Source organism: Felis catus, chromosome D3 (assembly GCF_018350175.1).
Source record: "Felis catus isolate Fca126 chromosome D3, F.catus_Fca126_mat1.0, whole genome shotgun sequence".
Lineage (NCBI taxonomy): Eukaryota > Metazoa > Chordata > Mammalia > Carnivora > Felidae > Felis > Felis catus.
Window position 1 is genome coordinate 70,471,318 of NC_058379.1, and position 14,359 is coordinate 70,485,676.

Below are 14,359 nucleotides of genomic sequence, written 5' to 3' on the forward strand. Positions count from 1 at the left end.
GAGATTTTACATTGTATATAAAATAGGAATATGTACATAGATATAACTCATAAAATAAGATACATCATCAGAACTTGTGTGGAGGCGGGAAGAGCATTTTGTCCCCAGGTGAGGGTGGGCGGGCACGACAAACGCAGGAGGGCGGGTGCTGTAGTTTTTCAAACTTTCAGTGCTTCAGAATTCCCAGGAGGCTTGTTAAAACACTGGTCGCTGGGTCCACCTCCAGAGTTTGGGATTCAGTCCCTCTGGGGTGGGACAGGTGCATCTGAGTGTCTAACAGGTCCCCAGGTAACATTGACTCATCGGGAGCCTGTTGGGTCCAAAAGAACAAGCCCAGCCCGAGGGCAAGCAAGCTGAAGGTGAGCGAGGCCCCCCTCTGCCGCTCAACCTTCCTCACAGTGAAGACCAGCGACATCCAGCCCCAGCGGGCCACAGGGCCTGGAAGTCACCCTCAGGGACAGATTCCTTAGCCTGAGGCCTGGCTTTGCAACCTCACCTAGAAAGGGAGGAGCTAGAAACAGCGCTGGGGATTGCTTTTGGCTGCCTGGGGCAGGGGTGGGGGGTTAGGGGCTTAGAGCCCATCTACTGGCCTCACCTGAGGATGTGGAGCTTGGAACCCTCAGGCTGTGTTGTCACAGCGATCCGATGGCTTCCCTGCAGGGCCCTTTGCTAGCTTTTGACTTCAAATCTTCAGTAAGGTAAAGTATGTGCAGTGGTACAAAAAAAAAAATCTTATTTTTCATTCTCTTGCTGCCTTCTGGAAAGGGTGGTATTGGTGGAGGAACTGAATCGCCTCTGGGGGATGGGGTGGGGGCAGGGCTGGGGGGGGGAAGGAGGAGGAAGCTGTGGGCCGCACTGGGGAGACTGCTCGTCCCCCACACTCATCCGCAAGTTGGGCGGAGATGGTGCAGAGGTCCCGGCCCAGCACCGTGTGGTGGTTTCCTCCACCTCCCCCTGCCCTGGGCTCCCTCCCATAAGTATTCACATCCGGTTTCTTTTTTTTTTTTAAAGCATTTTTATAGGGGTCTCTTGAACACCAGAAGCAGTAACACACCAAGGGATGTGGCTGGGACGGCAGGGGATGGCAGGATTTCAAGTTCGGGCTGGGCAGTAAAGAGTCAGTGTCCCTTACACTGGGCCCCCATCACATTCACTCACGGGCCGTGTGCTTCTGAGGGAAGGCCTACTCTCAGATCAGTTTTCTGCACCTGCCTTTGCCGGCTGCCAGTGAAGAATATTAGAATTTCAGCCCCAGACGTGCAGTAAGCAGGGAGAGGCCCAGCCCCCAGTGAGGCCAGTGCCTGGCGCTTACCTGGGTAGGCTAAGTGTGGGGGTCCCTGGGCTCCTTCCTTTCTCGGCATTCCTCACGGGGCCCAAGCTTTGTCTTTAGAGTTAATTATGGAGCCTCCTTTACCCACAACCGAGTGCCCGTAAGGAGCCAGTGAGAACTATGTGGGGTCCCGTGGGAACTGTGTGGGGTCCCTCGAGACCTGGGGTCCAAATCTTCTCCACCGCTCCCTTGCACAGAACCATGGGTGAGGAGGGCGCCTACTGTGTATGGTCAGGGGATGAGGTGAATGTGTACAAAGTGCCAGGCCCTTTGGATGCTCCCTTGCAACCTTATTATGTGCTGATTCAATTTGACTAAATTTGAAAAACCTTTGTAGGTTACTGCACTGAAAGCTAAACTTGGAGGATCTTTTTTTTTCAAGTTTATTTTTACTTATTTTTGAGAGAGAGAGAAAGAGAGAGAGCAGGGGAGAGGCAGAGAGAGTGGAAGAGGGACAGAATCCCAAGCAGGCTCCACACTGTCAGCATAGAGCCCAACGTGGGGCTCGAACTCACGAACCCGTGAGATCACGACCTGAGCCGAAATCAAGAGTCGGATGCTTAACCAACTGAGCCACGCAGGCGCCCCTAAACTTGGAGGATCTTATCCCAGCTTCCAGGGCACCTGAAGGTGAGAGACATTAACTCATTCACTCATCCATGCACACGGAAATCTTAGCTTTCTAAGTGCAAGTTAGACAATAAACTAATAAGTGTGTAAGAACAAACAGCAATGAACGCCTCTCTGGGACGGCTACTCCTGCAGAAGGGCCTTGGGGCTCCCTGGCGACTGTACCTGTGGGGGAGGCTGGTAAGGGGGGGAGCAGGCAGCGGGAGGTACCAGTGGATGGAAGCCCATTGCTGTCTCCAGGCAAAACGGCAGAAGAACCACAGAGGGGCTGCTGGGCTTAAGGGCTCACAGTGAGACAAAGGGGAGCCCGGAAGCTGGAAGGGTTCTGCAGTCTCAGCTTCCCCCTAGCTCTGAGTTGGTGACGGGCTACCATCCCTGCAGGAGCCCTTCTCTGCACACCTTGCCCCCTAGAGGCATCCCAGTGTGCTGAAAAGCACTGAGTCTGGAGCTTTGCCCTCAGGCCTGGATGTTAAAGCTCGCTCCCCTGCTCTGCCTTGGGAGAGTCATTTTACTGCTCCGAGTCTCAGTTTTTCCACCTGTAAAATGGTGATAATCACATCTCCTTATTCCCTCCGCTCAGGAGAATCAAAGGAGATCAGAGGAAGAGCTTTAAGGACAACAGCCTCTTGTACCCAGTACCTACCACGTGGCATCGAAGCGCCAGTCTACACCGGCAGCTTCCTCCTCAAACGGGTTTTTCTACTTTAAAAACAACGAATCAATAACAAAACCCTTCAAAGGTCACAGCAACAGGGAGCAGTCTGACCTTCCAGCCGCATTATGGCGAGGCAAGGATCCCCCCGGATGGACGGAGCGAGGAGAAAGAGCAGTTGTGCCCAGCTGGCCCCCCTCAGCCAGCGTTAAAGCCACGGCTCTGGTGAGGCCCAAGGGGTTCCAGGGACTGCCCCCAGAGGCGGTGGCTGCACAGGTGGCCCCGGGGACTGCATGGCGACAGCAATGGCCCGTCCCCATCCCAGCCTCCACGCCTGGGGTGCTGGGCTGCTGTCCCGCCCCATGCTTTCATCTGAGCCTTCACCTGAGAAGTACAGCCACTGATGGAGGGCACCTTACAGAAAGGTCTCCCCTCTGCCTGTTTTGCCTGGCCTATGAGCTAAGAAGCGTTTTCATGCCTTTAAGTGGTATAAAACTGGTTTCAAAAAAATAACTTTTTGTGACATGTGACAATCATAAAATTCAAACGTCAGTGACCATAAATCGTGGTTGGTTAATTTGTTACGTAGTCGACGGCTACTTGCACGCTGCACTGGTAGGGTTGAGGAGCTGCGACGGAGAACATATTGGCCTGCGAAACCTGAGGTACTTATTATCTGGCCCTTCACAGGAAAAGTGTGCCAATCCCTGACTTAGAACTTAAAAAAAAAATATTTTTTACATTTATTTTTGAGACAGAGCACAAGTGGGGGGAGGGTCAGAGAGAGAGAGGGAGACACAGAATCCGAAGCAGGCTCCAGGCTCCGAGCTGTCAGCACAGAGCCCGACAGTGGGGCTTAAACTCACGAACTTTGAGGTCATGACCTGAGCTGAAGTTGGATGCTCAACCGACTGAGCCACCCAGGCGCCCCACCTGACTTAGAACTTAAATGGACTCTCACGTCTTCAGCAAATGAGATGAAGCTCATAATGGTGGAATTTAGGCACCTATCTGCGGCAGGTGGCCCCTTCTGGTTGACTTTTCCCGGAGAAAGTGTGGGGAAAATTAGATACAGGTAACAAAGAGGCAGCAGGATATAAACGAGAAGACTGGAGTTTCTAATTCCAGCTTCAACTAACTAATAATTATGTGATCTGAGCAAAAAGGCTCTTCATGTCCCGGCGCTTTTGTCATCCATTCAAAATCTGCCCTCTTGGCCTCCAACAGGAAGATAATAGCTGTGAAATGCTTTGAGATCTTAAAGCATCACTCAGTTGCAAAGATCAGCCAATTCGAGAGCATCCTGATAAGGCGCATGTCTTCCTTTCAAGGGGAACAAAGGTGACCGCAAGTCTAGTGATTTGTTTTCATCCATCCCAAGTCCAGATCCTTGATTTGACAACAAGACTATTATAGGTCCCAGGCATTTGTGCAATTGAGATTCAGTCCTTCCCAAGCCACCCAGAAGGCCCCTGACTGTATACTTGTCATTTTGCTGATGTACAGAACTCACTTGCTACAGAGTGAATCTAGTGGATTTGTGATGAAGTTTTGGGGTGGTGGGGGGTCCAGAGCCGACGACCAAGAATTCTTGAAGATGTCTTTGGTGCAAAAAGGTGATTTTATTAAAGCCCAGGGACAGGACCTGTGGGCAGGAAGCGCTGTGCTGGGGTTGTGAAGAACGGCTGTGGAGTTGGGGAGGTAGGGTCAAAAGGGAGGCCTCCAGATACCCCAAAGAGGACGCCTAAGATACTGAGCCTTTGCTACTGTGAAGCTAAGGTTGTTTTTCCTCCAGTAAGGCATTAACATTAGGATAGTAGGGGGTGTCTGGGGGAATGTTCTACTCTGTATTTGCCTCAAGTATTTGTCAATGGGCCGCAGGTTTTAAGGAAATTTAATTTTACCCACCATTTCCTTCTTGTCTTTGTTCCCCACCGTTCCCCTATGGGGGGATGGTGATAGTGGGGGCTCCAGAAAACGGAGTCTATAGGTTTCTGGAGATTAGGCTATTGATAAGACTCCCTTTTTCTTGTAATTTGTAAACTGATGGAGACTCATGTCCTGCAGGACTGTGATCTCTGTCAGTTAACCATTTGTTTTCTTTCCTTTGTTCTTGGGCAGTCAGGAGAGCCTGAGGAGTATCACACAGACTCCACCTGGGACAGGGGAGGGGGGGATGCTGCTAGCCTACACTTTGCCCTCAGCTTGCCCCCACCCCTTCCCCGCTCCCTCATCAGATGGCCAAGCATCCTCGTCCCAGGATGGCTCACTGTTCTCTTCTTGTTGTAGCAGATGTAGTAACTAATAAAGTGATTAAAAACTTCCTTCGTCAATAAATGCTCTGTATTCATGACATTGTCCCTGTCAAAAGTCTTGGGAGGTACTCTCCACGAGTGACATGGGTCTACAGTAAAAAGTGTATTTGCAGTCAGGAGACGCGTCTGGGTGGCTGGCTCAGTTCGTTAAGTGTCAGACTTTGGCTCAGGTCATGATCTCGCAATCTGTGAGTTCAAACCCCGAGTTGGGTTCTGTGCTGACAGCTCAGAGCCTGGAGCCTGCTTTGGATTCTGTGTCTCCCTCTCTCTCTGCCCCTCCCCCACTTGTTCCCTCTCTCTCTCTCTCTCTCTAAAATAAACAAACATTAAAAAAAAAGAGAGAGACTGGCTGAGGCAGCCATATCTAGATTCTGTCTCACAGGCCTTTAAGAAAAACTCCAGGAAGTGGCTTCCTTTTATGGCAGTCTCAGTTTCCGGTTCCTAGAAATAGCTGATTCCAATAGCACCTGACGGCCACAAGTCACAAGTCACCTGAGGGGGCCTGAGGCCAGGAGTGGATGACAGCCACATTTTATCTGGACATCCAAACACGCTGCAGTTGCAGGCCGAAGTGCAGCCACACCCTGCAATGGTCCCAGGGCGTGCAACACAATCTGCACTTGGTGTGTTTATTTCCATTCCACTTGACAGACACGTGTGCTCTTAAAAATGCAAACCCACACTGGCGCCCATGCCTAAGACAGTTGCAACAAATTGCATCACCTGGATTTTCTTGTTTAGAATAGCTAGTCCATGCTGGCAGCGCAAATTGGCCAGTTGTGAGCTATTTTAAACCCTTCCTGCTCTTTTTTCCCATTTGTGCCAAGGGCACACAAAGCTGCCCAGAAGGAAGGAATTCAATCAGCATTAGAAGAATGCACTGAAGTTCTGTTTCCTAAACCCCAGGGGAGATCTGAGTGGGAGGAGAGGACCCAGCTAGCCAAGGACAGAGTCCTTTCTCTGCGTCTGTTACCCCAGGCCAAATGCTGGGCCCAGCTGACAAATGTTAGTGGGAGGGAAGGATGGAGGGTGGCTGGTAGCAAGGAGAGGCCTGGGAAGGAGTGGGGAAGAGGAGGGGGAGGAAGCACTTCCGGAGGATTCATCCTGGCCCCAAAGTTTTCAGCTGCCGCCCCCAGAGCCCCATCCCTCTTGCCTGGCCAGGTCCAGATGGCCCTGGCAGAAAGGGCTGCCGGCAGGACCGGTCATCATCCTGTCCTTACCCTGGTGTCTTTACTCCACCCAAGGCCAGAAACTTTATGGAGCCATACTATCGTTCTTGGACCCTCTAGTCAAGTACCCGGACTGCTGTGCTGAAGGTCCCCTTTTTCTCTGATCTTCCTCTCTGGTCAGTGTCAGAATCAATACATTTTTTTCCCCTCTCTCCAGTCTCCTCCCCCTTTGTGAAATGAAACACAGGTCCCACTCTAGACTCACAGAGGGTTTGGGACGGCTTGGTGGGGTGCCTTGCATGCTGACTCCTCCACGCGGCCAGCCCACCGCCTGGGTTCATTCTGGAAGCTGACGACTGCAGGGCCCGCCGGCCTCCCATTGTGAATAGTGTTGTTCCTTAGTTCAGTACTGATGCGCTGGCCGGGACTGGAGTCCTCTACAGGCCCCCAGGGTGTCATGGGAGGAGGGGAGGCAGCAATGTGGGATCCAGTCCATCCTCAAAGAGGCACCACACTGCATTGTACCAGCTACTGGGGGTCAGGCTGGCCTTGCAGATAATAGGATACTGGGTGTAAACGCTGGTTCAGTGCCTGTGTGGTAGGTGCTCAGTAATGTGGAATTAAGATACACCAATGTCCAGGAGAGCCTGATTATTATGAACTCCATGGAATAGACGGGTATTTTTATGAATGAAGTACTTTATACCCGGGGGGACTCTGTTTGACCATAGCTAATATAAGGTATGAATTCAGAGCTTTAAATGCGGAAACGTTTTGAGTAAAGGTAGGTTCCAGGCTGGCCCTGAGGGAGACTTCCAACCAAATGGGCAGCGTGGGCTCAGCCTCCCCAGTCTTCGTTCTGGCTCGGAGTCTCCTGGCTTTCAGTTCTGACAAATCTGTCAGAGCCTCATCTCCCCTCACCCCCATCTGCAAAGTGGGGGGAACTGCCCTACGTCATAGGATTGGCAGAGGCGTCAAATATAATCATATAAGGAACTCTTTCTGGAATGAAGTCAAAAAAAGGAAGTGAGGCATTTAAGTGAGAGACCTGAAGGCCCTGAGTCTGGAGACCTGAGACGAAGAAAATTCTCTCCCTGGCTTGGGCTTCTGTGTCCCCTGCCGTGTGCTGTCAGGGTCCTCCCCCATTTGTACCATCTTTCCTGATCAAAATAGAATGTTACTCAAGTACAGAGCTGTTCGTTCCTCTTTTGGGTTTAGAAGCAACTGCAGCCTATGAAGCCCCTGAAGGACCTGACCTCGGGGAAATCCAGGCACGGATTCCAGTGAGGAAGGGGTTCCCAGAAGCCCGAGGAAAATCATCATCTGTTGCGAAGCCGGAGGATTTCTTCTCGTGACGTGGTTTCGTAGACAGCGAGAGCACAAAAGGTTCTTAAAGATCTCAGTTCCACCCGCCACGAAAGACAGCACTAACGCCAGGGATATGCGGTATGTGATAAGCACCTAGGCGCATCGATTTTACTGTTAGAAGTGCATGTGGGGAGTTGAGGCGTTTTGATATCAAATAGGGATGTTGTTTTGGAAAATGCAAACTGCTCACTGATCAAGATTAAACACAAGTCTTCCAAGAAATGTCGGGCTTGCAGCTTAAAGCAGTAATCCACAAGTCTGGCTTTGGGAGAGTGCAACCCCTCCACCTCCTCAGCACACAAGGCCTGCGTGGCCACCCCACATAGACGGAGTCAGGACCTCCAGGGTGAGGTCTGGCCTCAGAGCTTCCAGAAAGGCTCCCAGGTGACTCTAATGTTCAGATGAAATTAGTGTGCTTGCTCTTGAAACTCAGGGTAGGGGCTGGAAAGGTCTGGGGCACGCTCCCACAGCACTGGGTTCTGGTCCCTTTGTAGATGAGCTCGTGATTTCTCTAAGATCCGACTGACATCATGACAAATCCATCGGGGAGCTTTGCTGGATCAAACCGGTGTTCATATCAAGCCCTAGAGGAGGAGGACGTCCACCGAGGTTAGCCCCAAATCTTGTCGCGCTGCACAGCGTGGCCTAGGACACTGTATATAGATTCGGCAAAAGGAACCAAGGTGGTAGGTGGCTTTTTCCATCTTTTGATAACGAAGAGTGAACTATCTAAGGATGTCTCACAAAGCCCTGCAAGAGTAACATAGCATCCCCCAACCCCTCCCACGGCCTAGAAGGTTTCTGAAGACCTCTGCTTCCTTCATGGAACCAGGGTTAAATGGATAAAACAGAAAAATTAGACTTCTCAGAAAGGTGCAAATGTCCTAACTTTTTGAATAAGACCTTGGCACCAGTTTATGGACTTTCAGGCAGCTTAGCCCTTCATTGTTTGCTCCACAAACAGCATAGTGTCTTTGACCAAATAGCTTTTGGGGTGTCTTGATACAGCCACCACCAGGCTTGTGGACAGCCTGTCCGAGGTGGTGGGTGAAGCGGAGAGAGCCCTCAGTCCCTGGAAAGTGCAAGAGAAGGCTTTATGAAGAAGCAGGGGGGGTGCCTCTTAGGAACACCACCTGTGGCATCCCAACCGAATATAAACTGCTCAAGGGCAAGGAAGTAGTAAAGAGCACGGGTGAAGGAGGGCCTCAGAATCCCACCAGCCTGCATGCATGCCAGTTCTGCCCCTCACTGTGTGGCCTCAGGCAGGCTCATGCATCTGAGATGGTCTTGTCATCTGTAAAAGAAGGGGTACTTCCTTCTCAGAGTTTAAGGATTAAATGCGGCTATATAAATACTTAATAAGAACGCTTAACTCAAGTACTCATAAATGGTGGCTATTTTAACCATTTAAAAAGTTTTCTGTCCCTTGCCAATAGAATGTCTAGTACCTAGGATTTAGTCATGTTGACTGGCTGAATGAGGGCTTGGTCAAATGTTTACCTCAATAAATTCAAATGTTTATCTAAAGCAATGGTTCTCAAAGGGGCAATTTTGCCCCTCCCTCCCCCCCAGGTAACAATCAGCAGTGTCCAAAGGCATTTTGGATTGCTGCAACTGGGTGTGTCTGCATGCGTGTGCATGTGTGCATGTGTTTGTACAAGTGCCATCTAGTAGGTGGGGAACCGGGATGTTACCAAACACCTACAATGCACAGGACAGCACCAATCCCCAATTATTTGGCCTGAAATGTCAGTAGTGCGGAGGTTGTAAAAAGGGAGAAGTGGAGGTTAGCCCACTCAGATGAGGGGACAGAGGGAAGCAAATAGACTGAGTCTGGGGTCTGGTAGTAAATGAAAACTCCTGCAGATACCCCTGGAAGAGGAAGCCTCATCTCACTGAGGATAGCATTAGCAGTTATAACACATAAGGTTAAGTTAGAAAACCTGGATTCTGAGTTGATACTCAGAGATCAGAGATCACATCTTTGGTTAAGATGTGAAAAGGCAACAGAAATTAGAAGATCAGGGGTGCCTGAGTGGTTCAGTCAGTTAAGTGTCCGACTTTGGCTCAGGTCATGATCTCACCGGTTTGTGAGTTCGAGCCCCGCGTCGGGCTCTGTGCTGACAGCTCCGACCCTGGAGCCTGCTTCGCATTCTGTGTCTCCCTCTCTCTCTGACTCTCCCTGCTCATGCTTTGTCTCTGTCTCAAAAATAAACACACATTAAAAAAAAAAAAATTAGACGATCAGAATGGGAAAGTGGCTGGAGGTTGAAATGGTGTCCAGAAAAGAAAAAAAAGGCCTCACATAGTAGTAATAGATGAGATCCACCCCTGATTTTTAAATTTTTTAAAAAAGACTTTATTTGTGAGTAATCTTTCCACCCAATGTGAGGCTCAAACTCACAACCCTGAGATCAAGAGTTGCACACTGCACCAACTGAACCAGCCAGGAACATCCCCATCCCTCATTTTTTATTTTCTTCCCAGGAGAAGGCAAGCTACCCACTAAGAGACTATAAAGCACTAAGCAAAGGGAAGCTTCCAAGATTCCGGAAAGACTAATTCCTCAGAAAGTCAACAAAGGTATCTGGCTGGGCCAAAATCTGCTCATCCTAGGGCCTCCAAGATGAAATTAAAAACCTAAGTAAAAATCCCGACTTGAACACGGTTTAGGCCAATTTTGACATTTCACTTGCTGGCAGGGTGCTTCGGTGCTCAGTAGGAGTCCACAAATCAATTTTGAAACAAGAATTGGTGCCTTAGCCCAGTCCAAGTCCTTCTCTGTCCTGATAGTCGAGAATACAGTGTGGCCCTATTGTGGGCTATGGAGACCTTTGATGGGAGTGCCCACGGACTCCCGAACCAGAGTTCAATGGAAAATGCTCACACCTCAGTTGTATAATCTTTCTGAAAATGTTTTCACATTTGGGGATTTTTATTTTTGCCTTAAGCTAGTTAAACTTTTAAGCTTCAGCTTTTTTCCCTGCAAAATGGAGATAATAGTCCCTGCACCCTGAGGGCTGCGGGAAAGATTCCGTGAGATTATGTACCTGAGTTCACTGTACCAACCGGGTCACCCAACTAACAGTGGTTTTCTAAAACCCAAAGGCTTTTTACTGTTGGTTTACACAGCTCTTTAGCAACACTTCGTATTTTCTCAGGGCTGTGCAGGGATTTAAAAAGAACCAGAACAAGAGGGATGCTATTTAGGAAAGCAAATTAGTCCCCTCACGGCACCTCTAGGTCTCTGTTTCTTGAGTTTCAGGCAATCCTCACTGGTAATTACTCCCATTTCACAGATAAAGACAATGAGGCTCAAAGTGTACAATCTGCAAAATATGGGGTAGATGCCCTCTACTGAAGCCAGGAAAGGGAACTTGAGTTGAAACCGAGACCAACACTGAAAAATAAGCTTTGTGGGCCTGGCCCAGGAGCGGCTTCCAAGATGAAATGACCAGCAAAGCAGAGGAAATGACAAAAATGAGATGTGGTGTCTGTAAGGTGGCATGCTCGGTTCCTCTCAGTGCTCTACTTGGATTTCAAGGCCTCAGAGAGACAGTCTGTCTGATTCCACCTTTTACCTGGAAAGATTCGCCTAAGGATATCCAAATGGTAGTGATGGAAGAGACGGCGGAGGCATGCTAATGCTGGCCAAGTTACAAGAGGTAGGGGCAGGAGCTGAAGGGCCACCGAAGAGGGTGACGAAACAGAATAGCAAGCAGGCTGACCTATCAGCAAAGAAAGTAAAAGCAAAAGGGCCATCTCTGTAATTCTTTCCCACAAATACAATCTTTAACCGGAGGCTAGATTTTCCAGCACATACGAGGAATCACCTGCTCGGGAAGAGAAAACATAAAGTATGATCCTGGCTCAAGAGGCCTCAGCATAAGCTTCTAGGCATGAGAATAAGATTTCTTTGATTTTCATGTGGATCAAGAGAAGCCACTGGGATAGGCTACGAAAATTAGACACTTTCGGAGCTGGTTTTCTCAGCTTTGAATGAGACGGTGGCTCTCAGAACGTCAACTCTGGGAAACTTCACCATGTACGGAAAAAAACAAACCTATGTCTAGCCTCTAGATACTGGAACTTCCAGAATTCAAAAGAAATATCCTACGCAATACTATTGGGTGACTTAACCCACGTGCAAAGAAGAATGTCCTTTCCAAGAAGTACGAATTCAGTAACGTACAGAGTAACAGGAAAGCTGCTGCTGCATCCAAACACAACCGAGAGCCCATTCATCATCTTTTCTTGGTTTTCCCCAACAGTCTGATACAGAAAAAAAAGTCCTCAGCTGAGGCAGTACAGACTTTTAAGAAAGAAGCTTTAAGAGCTGCTTTCGGACACCCACACAATTATTTTCACACATACACGGTTCTTAAAATGATTTCCACCAAGTTCTTGTAGACTCCACCAACATGGAAGAAATTAGCCCATCTCTCCTGTGTTCTCTGTGGTTGTAAAGTCTTACTTTCAGAAAAACGTTTTTTCCTAAGTGATATTAACCATTTCCTAACAATAAATAAGCATGGCTTTTCTTACTAACTCTACCATCATATTCTTCTAATTGTCACCCAACAGTGAACCTTGAAGACTTTATTTAAATAAAGGTGATTTACAAACGTTCAGCATTAGCGAAATCCACACGCTAGCAATCCTTTTTGAAATCTTAACTCTGTAAGTTGTAAGTTCATGTTTCAAGTACAAGGCCTAGTTTCCGTATTTCAGCACATCTATGACTCAGGTAGACGTGAAATCACTACCCCATTCAGGTCACTTGTTATGTCTTGGTAATTCCCTTGAAATTGCAGGAACAGAGAATGTCAAAAGTTCCACTGTTTGCTTTTGATCTTGGGAAATGTCACGGAAGATATGAGCCTTGATGCTTTAAAATAGAGAAATACCTACAATTCATTTCCCAGTTAAAAAAAAATTGCCTTCTTACAGTTCCAGGATCACATTTAAAAAGCCCTCTAATTTTTGTAGTTAGCAGAGGCTAACTACTGTTGACTTTTCCAAGAACATTCTAACTTAACAGCCTCTCCATCTGTCTCTGGGGGGGCATAGGTCATCTCTGTATTTTGAAGTTTTATACAGCCTTTAAGATGGTGAGACCACCTTTTCCCATCTTGATGCTCAATATTAATGTATGCCATAAATTATGCAGAACACTGCCGGAGGCTTTGGGCAAACACTGAAATGTTGCTGGGAGGCACTGAACAAAAATTTACATAATCTTGGCCCTTATTTCCCGTTTCAAACTAGCAAGCTTCGTGTTACTAAGCCAGTTCTTTTCAGTTTTGCTGTTGTGTGTTCAGCTGAGTGTCATAGCTCCTCCTTAAGACTTTCATGTTTAATAAGTTATTTATGCACACTCTCACAAAGATTGAAGATTTATAATTTTTAAATTTTCTTAAATGTTTATTTTGAGAGACCAAGCTAGAGGGCACAAGTAGGGGAGGGACAGAGAGAGACAGAGAACCCTAAGCAGGCTCCGTGCTGTCAGAGCAGAGCCTGACACAGGGCTCTATCTCACAAACTGAACCCTGAGATCATGACCTGAGCCGAAATCAAAGGATGCTTAACCAACTTGAGCCACCCAGGTACCCTGAAGGTTTATAATTTTTAAACACAAACACAAAGGCAGCAGCAACTCATTTAGGCAAAATGTTACACCTCCATTTTCCATTAGACGTTAAAAAAAAACACCCTGACGACCTAGAAATGTGTGGTTTCTCTTCAGCTCTTTTCCTCTTGGGTTATCAATTCCCATCTCGGATCAATGAACTCTGTTTACCATTTAAAGTATCTAGGGGCACCTGGGTGGCTCAGCTGGTTAAGCATCCCACTTGGGCTCAGGTCATAGCTCACGATTCGTGAGCTCGAGTCCCATGTCGGGCTCTGTGCTGACAGTTTAGAATCCCTGCTTGGGATTCTGTCTCCCTCTCTCTCTCTCTGCCCCTCCCTGACCCATAGTCTGTCTCTCAAAAATGAATAAATGTTGAAAAGAAAGTTATCTAACCATTTATCCTCCCAAAGGAAGTTCTCTTGCATTGGTGTACCCATGCTACCCCTAAAATGTAAAAGCAGGGGTGCCTACATGGCTCAGTCTGTTGATCATCCAACTTTGGCTGAGGTGATGATCTCACAGTTCATGAGTTTGAGCCCTGCTCAGAGCCTGGAGCCTACTTCAGATTGTGTTTCCCTCTCCCTGCCCCTCCCCCACTGGTGCTGTATCAAAAAAAATATATATAAAAAAGATATTTAAGATTAAAAGCAGATGAACATTAATACGGGGGCAGCATAGAAAGTCCCATATGGTAGGGAAATCTAACATTCACAACTTTCAGTTATTTCACATGGTCAGCTTGAAGATACGTAACGGGAATACTCTAAGATACCCAAAAAGGAAGGTATGGCCGTTTAAAGAAAACAGCTATTCTGAATCTTTATTAAATGGAATCTCATTAGGTTACTCAACACCCCTTCCTAATTCATCAGTGCTCCACTGCCCATAGTTACTTTATCACTAACAGAAAACAGTTAAGGTGTGGAATAGCCATAAAACAGTATTACTGCAACCACTGAATTATGTGCTTCAGGAGACTGAAGTATACAGACATGAAAGACATGTTTGCAGTATATTATAAATAATCCTAATCCTTATTATTTACAAAAAGTTTTGGAATGAGCAAAGTAGAGACTTAAGTGGGGCTGGGAGTAGGGTGAGTTGGTAGCATATTGAGAACCATCGTCTGGTTTTTATGCTAACAGATGCACTGATAAGAATAATTGGAAGTGTTGTAAGTACCTGTACGTGCTTTCAAAACCTAATTATTCTAGCCTCTTCATTCTTGCTAAAAACCTGCTTTGCAAGGGACTTTTGATAAAA